This window comes from Camelus ferus, chromosome 14 (assembly GCF_009834535.1).
Source record: "Camelus ferus isolate YT-003-E chromosome 14, BCGSAC_Cfer_1.0, whole genome shotgun sequence".
In the NCBI taxonomy this organism is placed as follows: domain Eukaryota; kingdom Metazoa; phylum Chordata; class Mammalia; order Artiodactyla; family Camelidae; genus Camelus; species Camelus ferus.
In genome coordinates this window covers 12503507-12518680 of record NC_045709.1, presented here as the reverse complement: position 1 = coordinate 12518680, position 15174 = coordinate 12503507, and the positions used below count along the sequence as shown (strand labels likewise).

The 15174-nt window shown below is 39.7% G+C and overlaps 1 long non-coding RNA gene across 1 annotated transcript; it reads right to left on the bottom strand.

Moving 5' to 3' along the window:
* Positions 1-3683: 3683 nt before the first annotated feature.
* LOC106729341 lies at positions 3684-15146 on the bottom strand. The gene is made up of 3 exons (XR_001365728.2): positions 14959-15146; positions 11171-11401; positions 3684-8025 (listed from the first exon to the last, which is right to left on the bottom strand). It is a non-coding gene; the product is annotated as an uncharacterized LOC106729341 (long non-coding RNA).
* Between the last annotated feature and the right edge of the window lie 28 nt (positions 15147-15174).

The window sequence follows — 15174 nt, the reverse complement described above, 5'->3', positions numbered from 1 at the left end:
ACCCAGGACTGGTGGCTCCCCTCCGGGACTCTTTCTACACCTTCCAAGCTTCTCACTTTTAAGTTCTAATAGTAGCTGTTCTGTTGGGAGTGACTGACACAATCATAGTGGGAGTGATTGACACGAGATTGTTAGATTTCATGTACTCACGTTCTCCCGACGAGTGATTTGAGTGTGAAAAATAGTAATGAATGCTGTAAGGAAGAAAAATGAAACGGGAAAGAAAAAGTCAGAGTTCCAATATTTACTCCCAGACTTCATCATGAAGTAATAACATTCTCTCTGCCAAGAAAAATCCCTCTCATTCTTCGAGGCTTGGCTCAAGAATGACTGTACAGGTCCTTCCTCCAGGCTCCCCTCTAGGTACACAGAGCACGCGTCTCCAAACTCTGTACCTCTGTAGTACTTTTAACTGCCTCTTTTGTTTGTTTGTTTGGGGGGAATAAATATTAGAAATACACATTCATATTTTGCTATATATGAAACGACTCTCCCAACTCTCCTTTTATCTTTTTCTATCCATATTCAACCGTCAAATATTTTTTTCCCTAGCCAAATGGCTCATTGTGGATGGGCATGTTAAATGCCTTAAGTTAAAAGTCTCAAACTCAAGTGTCTGAAGAGACCAGCAAAGGAATATAAACGGTTAAAGTAGACAGAAAAGTCAGTTGGCCTCTGTCTCTTATTCTCTCACTTTTTTAAGACCTACAAAAACTGTTATTTTTCTACTATAGGAAAAATGGTACTTGATGTTAAGTGGTAACTGACATTTGGCCTCAGTATTTGCAGGGGAACAGGAGAGAGGCATGGATTGTGGCAAACAGGAAAGCGCGTGGCATGTTTAAAGGGGCAGAACTGTTTTGTTTCGAGCAAGTGTTGCCTTGAGGAAATTCAAGGACAGTATCGATAAACATTTTTCTTTTTTTTTTTTTAATTCAAGAAAAGCTGGCAAGTTGAATTTTTATATGAAACCAGTCTTTAAGTTTTGGCTTAGCTTTAGTTAAAATTCTGGGCTGGCTCAGTGAGATGTGTGTGGCCCCAGTTTGGCTTACATATGCCAGTTTGCAGCCTCTGATTTAAAGAACCTGTCAAGATTCGTATCAAAAGAAAGTATTGCTTTGAGAGCTTTCTTGAAGAAACGTTTGCCTTATCAACCTGGGGCTGATTTCAGAAATTCCACTGCTGACCACCCTTCTTCTGAATTAAAAGGGTGTTCTCTATTCAAAATGCAATTATCTCTTAGAAAGTAACATAGTAAGTTGTCATTAGAGACGTAAACCTTAATGTAAATAATTACATTAGATCCTTTAACCTGCTGCATAGTAAGACATGAGGCTAGAAGGAAACCGACATAGCACGTAAGACTGGAGGTACAAGCCACTCAGGACAGAAAACAGCTAAAAGCTACATGTTAGGGTCTAAAATTAAAACTTCTACTTCATGATCATTTCTGTATGTGCTCAATACTGTATAATATTTATTTGTATGAATATTCCACAATTTATTCATGTATTCAGTTGATGAACTTTGAGTTAGTTTCCAGTGTGATCCATTACAAAGAATGTTACTACTGATTTCCTGTTCATATGTCACAGACATTCTCTTTGGATGTCCTTCCACAGTGGGATTGTTCTATCAAGTTTGTAAAGAAAGAATTCCAAAATCTTCTCCAAAGTCCTTGTACTAATTGATACTTGACTAGCGGAATGTGACCTTATACTCTCCACGCTCACCCACATTCGAGTGTGCAATGAAACTTCATTGTGTTTTAATTTGTTTTTTTCTGATTATTAATCATGTTGAGTGCCTTTTCGTATGTTTATTGACAATTAAATATTCTCTTTTGTGAATTTTCTGTCCAGATCCTTTGCCCAGTTTCTGTTAGGTTACATAGCGGGGATTGAACAAATATACTAAGGCTAACAGAAACCAAGTTGCTTACTGTTTGAGAGGGAGTTATTTTCACAGGAAGGAAGAAAACAAAATAAATCCTGCGGTGTTGACTGGAAATGGAAAGATCTATGTAAACTTGTGGTTTTCGATATATATATATATATATAGATGGATATGTAGATACCTCTGTAGGGAGGAAAAATCATGGGATAAACCTGGAACATATTATTATGACAGGAAGAAAATAAATACTCAATGATGTAATTGTACCAAAAGGACACAGAAGCCAGTCTGGAGAGCCTCCCTCTGGCCAAGTCTGAGACAACTGGAGCATAAAAAATAAATAATAATGAAAATGGATCATGACTCTGAATAAAATAGGAAACTATGAGTCCTAAACAAACAAATTTTAAACTTGTTTGATGAAAAATGGGATATTTACATAGCTGCAAATGACTTTCCATGAAACCTTTATTAAACAGAAATGAGAAAGGCATAATTTACAGTGAAGAATTCTGGCAGGCATCACCTTAATCCAAAGATCAAAGTGAACATCACCAGTCACTGGACAAATTAAAATTCTGTACCACCTGGTAAGATGCAATAACAACTGAGCATCAAGCACAGTGATGTTCCCATCAATAACTCATAGTGAATCTCATCGTCAGGAAAATCAAAGAAAGTGAAGTTGAGGGACATTCTATAAAGTGACTGGCCAGGATCTTCACAAGTGTCAAAGTCATAAACATTAAGAAAGGTTGAGAAACTGTCCCAGACTGAAGGAGAATAAAGACACGTGACAAATAAAGACATCCTGTGATTCTGAACTATGTCTTTGGTGATCTTTGGTGAAACTTAAATGGGCTCTGAGGATTTTTTTTTTTCAAGATCATCAAATAATTTATCACGATTCAGCGTGTGGCCAAAGGGCCAGGACAGGTTTAGGAGGAGAGTAAACAACTGGGGTGCCGGTGGCGTCTGGGACAGTCCACGACAGTCTGCCCAAGGCGTCCGTGGTTGGGGGGAGGGTGTCTGCGGTCACCTCTGTCCACTGTCCCTAGGCTGGTTGGGCTCCTGCGGGGCTTCCTTCCCTCCTCCCTCCAGCGTCTGTGCCTCCTCCCCGCATCCGGCAGCTCCAAGCCCAGGGGTGGCACAAGGGACCAGCAGGGACTTCAGCGTGCACTCAGCGGCCGTCAGGAGGGCAGGCATTGGCCGCCCGCGCAGCCCGGACACCTTGGTCGCGAGCACTCAGCTGCGCATCCTGTGCTGGCCTGCCTGGCGCCCCAGCCTGTAGAGGGCGCCCGCCACGTCCGCGCCAGGGGCCGCCGGGTCCCACGGGGTCCCGGAGGGTTGAGGAGCCGAGCCGGAGCCAGAACCGGAGCGGCTGCCCTGGCGCGCCGTGGCCGACGTCCCGATGTAGGATGCACGGGGTGAGGAAGCCGCGATGCGTGCAGCCGGGTCACGCTGCCTCCCCGCCAGCGACCGGGCAGGTCTTCCGAATTCTCACCCGCTAGAAAATTCTCACCTCTACTCCCTGTACAGGTGGATGTCCTCAGAGGACGTGGTGGTGCTGCTGGCAACACAAAGAGCCAGGACATTTACACAGCCAGTACATTCTCAAAGTTATTTTCCTGACTTTGATGTCTTTGTTGTGGTCACGTTTGTGAGAAATATAAATGTATTGGATGTGATGGGTGTCAGAGTGGGATTTGATTTTAACCATATGACAAGCTAATCAGTTAGCCTGTTCCTATTTCACAGATGCTGGCAGAAGACAAAAGAGGCTTGGATCAGAGACAAAGGATTTTATTACTCATGGCACAGGAAACAGTGTGAAAATCATTTGTATTTGTCCCTTTTTCCCCGAAGTCCCAGGAGCGCAAGACAGAGGGCCCAGATGGCCCCTGCACGTGCAGTGGGCTGTAATAAGGAAGAAATACCGAACTCGGGGAACCTGCTGTTTTATAGCAATGAGCCTACTCTTTGCCCAGAACATTGCCTCATCCCTCAAGGTCGCTCACTGCAAACAGAACCCTGATGTATACCTAAAGGAATAGCGTGTGTGACCAGCAAAAACATGGACAGGAAGTTCTGTGGCAGTATTCATATTATTTGTACTATCGCAAGATTCTGAAAAATTTAAGTGCCCATCAACAGTGTATAAGTAAATTACGGTCTATTCAAAACTGAAAGAAAAGGGATGCACTGTTCCATAAAACAACATGGATGAATCTTACAAATCTAAGGTTAAATGATTGCATCCAGATACAGAAAATATATAGTTTCACTTACAAAAAGTTGAAAAATGGATGAAACTAGTCTATGGAGCTAGAGGTCAAAAGAGGTCCTGGAAGTAGTGACTTGAGGAGGGGCTTGAGGGAGCCTTCGGAGATGCTAGTGCTTGTTTTTTCTTTATCTGTGCGGTGGTTTCAGGGTTGTGATAACTTATTGAGCTGAACACTCAGGATATGTGCAGTTTTCTGTTTTATTTCAACAAAAGATTTAAATGTGAAAAAATTGCTAGTGCATGTTTACATAAGTGGAATAATACACAGATGTGTAAAGGAAATGCTAACACCTCGCCCGGCTTCCTTGTCTCCTGGGGTATCCACTGTTAACAGGCCAGTCTGCATCCTTTCATATCGTCTCCTAGTTAAACAGGCAAATATAATCATCTATACACAAATGCCTCTGGTTTCTCTTTCTTGTTTCACTGTTTGCTTTTATCCATTATAGAATATAATTCATAGACTTTAAACTCTAATATTTTTCATTGACAATTTGTCATGGACTTTCTATAAGTCAATAGCTACTGTTGGAATTTTTACGTCTAATTTTTCTACCCACACATTTATAATTTTATGTAAATAAGTACATATACTGTCGTCGGTTTTTTGTGAAGCCTTTTTTTCAATGCATTCCCCCTTCTGCCCGTGGTTATTTTTCTATTTATATTACCATTTATAAAAGCATAATGTGTATTTAATCATTCATGTATATAAAATGAAAATTTATAGAGATGTGTAAAACATGTTCATATTAATATTCTCATTCTTATTAATTTTAATATTTCTACTCTATCTTGTTCCCAAAATACACATAATGTAGCATTTTTGCCAATGTAATCCATGCTCCATATAGTGCATGGACATTCAAAATATTATACAAACATACATAGCTTTTTGTAAATACAGCATTTTTAAAGGTAGAAATAGTGTTAATAGTTTCACTTTTCATCACATTTGAATATTTGGAGAAACAGTACTTTCTTTGAATTAAACATAAGGCTTTTCAGAGTATACTGTTTGTACCTACTGGAAGCAAATAGAAATACTAGGCTCAATAACATGCATTTATTTTTCTGTTCAATACCTACATCTTACCTTCCTATCTCTGCTGGGGAAAAATCTCATTATTACATCATTAATGTTATTGCTTATATGGAGTTACAGGCAATTAATTAGGTGTTCCTTTGTTAAACTGAATTTAACTTAGCCCTTACCTTTTGAAGGATAGCATAATTTCAACAAATAATTGTTTGCTTTTTATTTTTTAAGAAAATTACCCTGTAAATTGACATCTATTGCTTCAGAAATCAAGTTTAATTAACATGTAGAATTAAAGCCAACGGCATTTTCATTTTTTTCTTTATGAAAAAATAAAATTTACAAATGTGTATGTTGCTTTATAAAGTTAAGTGGGAATGAGGAACACCAATTCAATGACTTCAAAAGAAATTTTCACTTCAAACTCCGTCATCATAACTTTGTGTCAGGCATGGCAAAATATCCAGACATATACTTCACCAGAAATTATTTCGATGTTGATTTCCTATCAGAGGCAGGTGATTTATAAGCCTTTTAGTGTTAATAACAAAATTAATAACAGGGCTTATCCTTTACCCTAAGAAATAGGAAATAGGCTTTAGAAACAGGACACCAAGAAGCAGCCTGGAGTTAGGCAAGAGAAAGAGAGAGGATCTCTCCTTGTATATTGTCATTCATCTGATACAGTTTTTGGTCTGAGGTCCCAAAGAGAGACTGAGTCTGGTTTCTGCTAATTAGGCTTCGGAATCATATCTTGATTAAAGAGCTTCCTTTTAAGAAAAGTCTTTTTTCTCTACTCTGAGATCACTAGAACACGCTGTTTTTGCTCCTTCAGACGTAAAGAGTAGGGCTGGGTCCGTAACACTCGTCAACGTCCCATCAGGCCTATCACACCAAGACGCTGCTTCTTCACAAAGGTTGCTGCTCACCTGCTCTCATGCCTTCCCAAGTTCTTCTACTGGCTCTTCTCTCCTCTGGCATAAAGTGCCAGCTGGTTTGGGTGGCTCTATTCCTCGGCCTCGTGATTGAATTTCTTGTTCAGAATGAACCATTCCACCTCTGACACCAGGCAGCCCTTCAGCTCTTTAAACAGATTGGTCTAAAACTGCAAAGCAAATAACTCCAGGGGTCAGTTATTCATTAGGAAGGATGTAATCATTCATAATCATAGGCCAATTGCTGGAGAGCAGTTCATTTCTTACTAACCAGTCACCGTTGACAGTTTTGCTTTCAATCTCCTATAATAGAGTCTCACTGACTTGGGACTTGCTGTTTCTGTGCAATTGTAGCTTTAAGCTGACAAAAAACTGCATTGCATTAATATTTTAAATTAAAATCAATGATTACTCTAGCACAGTGACAGAATGCTGCTGCTGAATGCCACTGAATTTCTCATTAATATTAATTTGTAGTCTGTAGAGAAACAGCTTAACAACCATTGAGCTACACACATACAATTCAAATATTGATGAACTGAGCCCTATAGGTCTGTGGTCAAGAAAGAAATTGCTCTTGGCCACCTCTGTTTGATTTTATGGTCTTTCTTAGCATTTTCAAAATTCATCATGTTTCAGTAATAACACGTAATGTACTTTTTCTGGTTTTCCAATTTCTGACCAGCATAAATGTGTTTTAGGTTGTCAGGAATGACATAAAATTTCCCAATGACTTTTTTTTTTTAAATGGAGGTACTGGGGATTGAACCCAGGACCTTGCATATGCTGAGTACGTGCTATACCCCACCCTCCCAGTGAGGTCTTTATCAAAAGACATGATAACCCTGATATCAACATAATCATCATCAGTCATGATTTACCGAGTATGTTTTAAGAATCTGGACTGAACTAATAAACTGTTCTCTTATAAAAATCAACTTTTCTGCTTGGAAGATTCTTTAGTATAGGAAAAGGATGCTGTTGACCTGAAATTAGTAGAATACTTAATTTTTCTTGTTTACCTTGATTGTGAAAATTAACTTCCATTTAGCTGTAAGCACATACATCATATTTGCAATATTAGATGAACATGTGCCCACAGATAGTAATTAAAGAGCCATCATCTGACCTGGATGCCTTTGTAACTTCCAAACAGAAAACTTGATTTTTATAAGAAGACAGTTTATTTTGTTCATTAACAAATGTTTACTGACTGTATGAGGCATTATACTAATTTTTGCTGTGAGGTATGCAGATAAGTAACACATGTATTCACCTCAAAGGTATTTTACTGTAAGTTAGGAAACTGATGAGGTATGTATGCAATAACCAGAGTACAAATGCCACTTTTTATTAATTTAGTTTTGCCCACTCTTCCCGGTGTTGTGAGAACCAGAGAAAGAGCAACAAAACTTCCAGAGAGATGACACTTCTCTTTGGGGCCTGTCATATTTGGATGCGCCTTTACTGAAAAACAAACGTGCTTTCGGCCAGGGCAGCAGGACACAAACTTTAGTGACTGTCAGAATCCCCTGGAGGGCTTGTTAAAACACAGTGCTGGGCCTCATCCTCAGGATTTCCCATTCAGTGGGCCTACGGCGGGGCTGGAGATGCTGCATTTCCAACAAGTTTCCAGGTGACGCTGAAGTTCCTGGTTGAGGAAACACTGAAAAACCACTGGATGAGAGACTCCCAAAATTGGTGCGTAGTAAAAATTTCCTGGGGAGCATTTTCCTTCTTCCTTTATAAGCATTTCCTTTCCTTTCTTCCCTCTCTTCCTTCCTTCTTCCCATTTTCCTTCCTTCCTTCTTCCTTTCTTTCCTTTTTAACCTGGATTTTCCTCCTCTTCACTCTTAAGAGACTCACTGCATCTGTGCCAAGGAGAAAAAGTCAGCACTTTCTGAGAGCTCATAGTATCATTTGCTGAATTCCAACCCAGTCAGCTTTCCTTCCCACTGTCCTGGGGGAGGTTAGATAGCGGGGGGGGGGGGGGGGGGGGATGAGTGGAGGCAAAATGGGAGTTGCCCCGGGTGGCAGAGCTGCGGTTCGAACCAGGTTTTCTGACTCCAAGACCAGGGCACTTTATCTGTGGTTTCAACATATCAGTATCTTTTTGGAGAATTATCATTTGATAATTGAGGGTTTTTTAAAAAAATAAGATTATAAAGATAGCTTTTGTGTGTTTACATCACATTCATTTTCACTAATAGTTAACATATTAAAATTTTGATTTTAAGTTGAAGACACAACTTAAGTATCAAGTAAATCTACTTACAAATCTCATGATTATTAATTACTCAATTTGTTTCTAAATTTAAGATATTACATTTCCCCAAGTATTTAAGTACAACTTATAAATTTAATTCATGTATTATTTTAAACATCTCATTAAAGTAATGCAAATTATGGTCTCCTAAGTATTTAAAAATCTTTGTAAGTGTGATTGATGTATCTAAAACTTTTAATGTAAAATAAATAACTGGTTTTGTAAAGGACTTCAAACAGATAAGAAGGTAGAATTACAAATCAAACACACAAAATATTCTTAAGTACTCAAATGATACTTAAAAACCTAACAAAGATTTGATGATTCAGATCTAAACTCACAAATTCTGTTAAAAACTTACCAAATAATATTAAATCTTTTTAAATTACAATCACACAAAAAACATTTTTAAGTTACAAGTTCCTGTTAGATTTAAAAACAAAACAACTTGTATTTTTCAGACGATTATACACTGTTCAAATTTCCCATTTTCTTTCTGATTTATTTTCTGCAGCTGTGGTCACCTAGATTTGCCCCTAACATTCCAAATTGGTATGAAAATATTGATTGCAAGGATTTGATTTTATCGTTATTTTCTCTGTGCTGCCTTTTACGTCTTCCTGGAGTTGCTAAGTCATTTATCATCTCTTTACTCAAAAAATTTCAGGTTGTGGTTAGAGATTCCGGACAGGATGCTGGAAGTAGGGGCAGTTTCCAGAATAATTCTACCTGAGCTACCTACTAATACACCAACCCTCTTCATGTAGAAAGGAGGCTTTTCAATCCTTTGCCTTTTCTTGAAAACAGTTTCATCTAGTTACTTCTTAGTCATTTTGTTTCTTTACTATAACTTATGACACAACTCTTACCATAACCCCTTCATAAATTGCCTAGTTGGGGTGCACGATGTCCCATACCCACCCTAACAAACTACCATGTCTGTTACTTTGCAACCCAAGGTTCCAACTGGTACAGGCAGCCAAGGGGAGGCTGCAGAGGTGACAGGGAAGGTGTACTCAGCAAAGAAAGGGCTTCGGGCCTTACCCAGGCTTCGGTCAGACTGACCACACTGTTACTCGTTCTGAAGATTTCATTTTAAGAAGGTTTGAAATCCTCTTATTGCTAAAAGGTTTGAAATCACTCCATTCATGAGCGCTAAAGGTTTCAGTAACGAAACCTTAAAACCAGAGAATTTTAAGGACACACAGAAAGATGAGATCTATCGCAGAAAATATGTCTGAATTAAAAAAAAAAAAGAGAGAGAGAGAGAAACTTGAGGCAGCTTTTAAAATTCATGAGGTTTCAAAGAAAAGAGAGAAATCAGGAAATATTTCCACGTGAGAAGCCTCAACACCTAAAACTTGAGGACTAGGCAGTACAGCAGATCATAGAAGGTACAAAGGAAGGGCTTCAGGGTGTCCTGATTAAACAGAGATAAGAAACGTGCGCTCACTACTTCAAAGACCCTGAGGGGAACGCGTGAGAAAGACAGCACATGTTACAAGGACTTCTACGGAGAAACTGACAAGGAAAAATGAAAGCTAAAAGTTTCATACTCAATTTCTCAGCTTTTCTAGAAACGAGAGCATGGGATGTGCTTTAGGATCAACTAGCCAGGCACACAAGCATGAGAACAGGATTCAAAGACACAAAGAAACTGGTGCTGCGGGGAGTTTTCCTGGGAAGTGGTGTTTGTGGCCTACAAGTTTCCAGGGGCATTGGAGCCAAGGTGGCCAGAGGTCAGAGCAACGCACACCATCAGCTGCAGAATCCACGGCTCAGCCTGGAGGCCAGTGAGCTCAACAAACTGGTCCTGGGGAGTAATTTGGACCACAGTTCTGGCAACGTAGCTTCCCTTTGTTTCTATCTCCTGAGCTTGATTCTCCAGTTTTCACGGAGAGTCTTTGATCTGTCCAATATAACTAATTCTCAAGAAATGATGGGGGAATCCAGGATTTACTCTCTGGTCTGATAGGTGCTGAAGACAGTAAAACTGGCCAGTAATAAGGGATAGATGTGGGCAGCCTATAGGACGCAATAACTAAAAAATTCATCAGATTATCACCTGTGGTCACTCTGAGAGATCAGGCCTATTCATGGCGAGGCTTTGGAGGACCACACAGTCCCTAAGCATCAGCTGAACAAAGTGACCAACTCTGTGGATGTCAGTCATCCTTCCTAACCACCCCCTTGCTCACTGGCCCATGAATGAAGTCAAATGGTGACAAGGACATAGGCTCAAAACACGGACTTCCTTTTACTGGGCTACCGCCACTGCTGAGTGCTCAGTCTGCCAGCTGCAGCCAAGCCTGAGCTTCCAGCACATTCTCCAGCCACTGCACAATTAGATTCCTTCCCTCTCATGCTGGGAAATACTGTCTTCTACTGAACTAGAATCCTACCTGTATCAGCCTTCTTTTTCTGTCAGCCATTGACTTACTGAACGCGTTATTTACCACCGTAATTTTGCACACACATTGCTTCTTCCCTAGGAAATCGCTTTACAGTGAAAGAGGTATTGTAATCCTGACGGAATCCATTAGTCTTATTACATAGTCCATTAAGAAGAAGCAATAACAAAACAGTGATAGAAGCTATTAATGAGCCGCTCCTGCAGCAACCAGACACCACCACCTGAGTTCAGGCGCACGCTGTTCTTGAAACTAGAGGTTGGTATTGGTCCTGTTTCTCCCACAGTCTGATCTGGGAAGACAGCTGGGTGGGTGGACACCTCTCACCAAATTACTCACTTGTAAAAATCTTCTTTGTCTCCGGAAGTCTGGCACCCCTGCCGATGCTGCCTCCGGAACTCTGTGTTGCTTAAACCCCTACTGTCTCCTGAAAGCACACAGACACATGGAACTGCAGAGTCTAGGTCTTGTGATTAAAGGTGTCAGGGCCTCAGAAAGAGAACTTATATCAGGAGCAGCAACAGCAGTCCCATGAATTGGATGATGAGGGGTCCTGTTGAACTTGTGACACTGCCCAAACAGATTAAAAAAGGAGAGTTATTTATGTGGTTTGCAGAGTGACTGCTCCTGACCCTGAACAAAGGGGAAGTTGGGTTTTTGCTACCGAGTAAGAGGACAGTCAGAAAGGCACAGGACAGAACCTAGATAATCATCTGAGTATTTCCTGGGATTTTCATGTCCTGCAGCAAAATTAAGAGGAAAATACAGGAACTTCATATAGCCAGAACTATCAAAGGTCTATGTTCTTTTGGGTCACCTCACCAGATAAGGAACTTTCATCAGCTGATGTATTGGCTGAAGACAAAAGGATCATAGAAAGGACAGAAATCATGCATTCCAACAACAGCTTTGTGACAGTTGTGGAAATTAAAAATGTGACACAACCCTGTGTTCTATTCTGTCTTTTCTCCCTTGAATGACGCTTTATACAGAATGGGTTGTTGGTCGTTTCTTTACAGTTTGGTCCATAAGTTACATGATATTGAAGAAAGGCTATGATAAAACTAGTGAAAATTGGACTTTGAGCCAAGTAGGAAAGAAAAAAAGATTAGATTTCTGCTTGTTCCTTAGAGGATAAAGTAAGTGCGATTTTGGTTATGTGGTAAATACACTGCATTCTATTAGGGAAAATATTTTTGAACCGTTAAGAATGGGAAGAAAAGTATATGTTGATATTATATAACTGAAGGTGTACACTGTGGTGGACAACTGCCATTTATCTATCTATCTGTCTGTCTGTCTATCTAAATATCTATCTACCTATTTATTGGTGGGAGTGTGGGTTGCATGGTATAGGAATTCTCATTTTATATTCAAGTAATTGTCCACTTTCTCAGCTCCCCTGGCAGTGGGCACAATCTGTTATCTAACCTCTGCCAATAAACAGCATCTGTCCTAGATTTTTAATCAAGAGAAAGTGATACATGAAGCACAGACAGGGGAGATCGCCTCAGGAGGTGGTAGGGTTTTAAACAGCATGGTCTCCAGACGGCACTGGCATTGGACCATGGAGGCACCTTACAACCAGGGTCAGAAGTGTGGCTGAAGTGACCTGTGGATCCAGGCTTCGGCAATAAGGACAATGGGCTCCACGAGGAGCTGCTCTCTGGAGTGATTTTGGTGATGGCTATCTGTCCCCAGCTTCCTTCGTTACAGTCTCTCTTCCAAGTGTGTTCCTTCTTCTTTGTTATTAATTCTGGGACATATCCTGAATCCTCTTGTTAAGTAAACTTCTATTTAAATCATCCCCAGTCAGCTCCTATAAGTTGCAATTAAGAACTCTAACTTATAAAGCCATAAAACTTCATTTCATTGCTTTTATTCAGGAAGCCTTTAGTAAGCACATATGTTGTGCAAGATATTGTGTTGGAAACTAGGAAGGCAAAGATGAGTGACATAGTCCCCATCATCCACGTGCTTAAGAGTCTGGGGAGGGGGACAACAAATACGTAAATAAATTTTTTAAATAATCATATGACACAAGTTGTAAGAGGTGGTATGTATTAACTGCTACGGAATTTGCGTCAGGGATCAATCAGCTCTGCCCAAGGACAGATGAGGAGCTGTGTGAAGGCACAGATGAGAACGGATATTTGAGTGCAGCCAGAAGGGCAAATAGGATTTCACCAATTCCCTAGGAGCAGACATTCCTGGAAGAGTGGCTTGTAGGAGCCAATGTTTGGAGACTTAGAGTTTGTGATGTATTTGTGGCCCAGAAAATACAGGTGGCTTGAGTGTTGTGATCACAAGCAAGTGCCCAGGAATAAGACTAGAGTGATACTCTGAGACCTGATCATGAAGGTCTGTTTATGAAGTGTGTGTACACCATACTGAAAAGTTATTTTATTCAATAGTTGTCATCGTGGTTTTTAAAGCAAAAAAGTAATAGGATCGTATCTGTTTTAGAAAAATAAGGCTGGTGTCAATGTAAAGGTAGTAAACCGTGTCAATGCAACACCAACATAGAACACATTTGACAGTTCAGCTGCAAAAGTGTTTGCCTACATTCCAAGTGTGAGGTGTATAAAACTCAAAATGAAAACCGAGGAAGCAGTAATAGAATTTGATAACTAATGCCAACTTAGCTGGTAACTATGTGATTTGGGGTTGGCCATATATCCTTGGAAAGATTTCTTAGCCTTGGATTATTCATCATAAACACAATACTAATGACATGATCACATGGTCATGATCCCTGTGTTGCAAGGTAGTTGTGACAATAATAGTGTATTAAAAGCATCCAGCACTGAGTCTGACTCTCAATTAACCTGCATGCTAAGTAGCAGTAGTTATTGTTATTAATATAGTGAAAAATGTAGAGGGCTTAACATTCTATTCTATGGTTCTCCAGACAAGGCTTTAATAAATGCCATATATATTTTGATGAAGTCACAGTGAGCAGTATAATGGGACTTCTACTGATTTCAGAGGCCAAAGAGCAGAAAAACATAAATAACCATCCAAAGGGGATAAAGGGGAAATAGGGGAGGCCCTCCTTTCAGCTGCTATTTGGAAGGTAAGAATGTCCACATTTCACGCTTCAGTCTGGTTCTTCTGTAGTTAAAGTAAAAACGCTTTACTCTTTTACGTGCATGTATTCTCCCGTTAAATTAAAATATCTTGGTCAGAGTCTGTCTTTTAATTCTTTCACTGTTCTAGTATATTATGAAGTTCAGTATACATAAATACGTTTTACATTTTCACTAAAAGAAAACCTTACCTTCAATAAGAATTGTTATATAAATAAAATATTATATTTATACATATGTAATTGTATACATATATAAAACACAGGTCTCTGATGAGGCTTACCTGAACATTTATTTTAACTGTTGGAAAAAAACTGATTTGAACTGTTGAAAAATATTGATTTTAAGCCCTTAGCTTATAATTTATAGTTAGCCTTATAAAAATGGTAAGTGAACATAAAAAACATAAAAATAAAGCTCAAGTGTAGAGCACATGCTTAACATGCACAAGGTCCTAGGTTCTATCCCCAGGACCGCGTCTCTATAAACAAACAAACAAATAAACCTAATTACCAACCCCTCCAAAAAACTAAAAAAAAAATTGCTTTAAATGTTTCAATTTTACAATAATTTCCTTGTCTTCATACTACTACATATCATTCTAATTTTCAAATTATTTTATTTCCTTTTTTTACAATTGCAAATTCAGTGAACTACAAAACAAACGCAGAAAAGTGGGCCATAATTACCCTACCTTAATAACTTCCGTTAATAGATTCAGTAACACATGGGTAAGTTTAGAAAATTTCAATCTGTTCGTAAAATGAAAAGTGGAAGCCTTCCTTCCACAGGAACGCCATCCAGGACAAAAAAAAAGCCTGAATTTACACGTATTTCGGTCATACACACAAGTAACCACACCATACACACTAATGCGCCTTACTTTTTTCACAAACTATATTTTGGAATTCTTTGCACATCTGCATTTAAATCTTCAGAGCAGCCAACAGCTGCCTTGGACTCTAAAGTGAACTTAACTAGAATTAACTTTTACTGAACGTCTAAGTGCAGGTACAGGTCTTGGGGTATCTTACTTACGCCCAGCTCAGACTTTCACGGATTCAGGATTCCGAAGTCCTCAATGTCATAAACCATTATCCCCAAACTCCTCCAAACGGGACGTGAATTTCAGCCCACTTCGCACATGCTCGCGTCAGCCTCCTCCTCCCACCCGAGGGCCCTGCTCCGCCGCCCGCTTCCACCGGCTCCCATCGCTTCTACGAGCCTGGCTGAGCTGGCGTCTTCCGGGCAGAG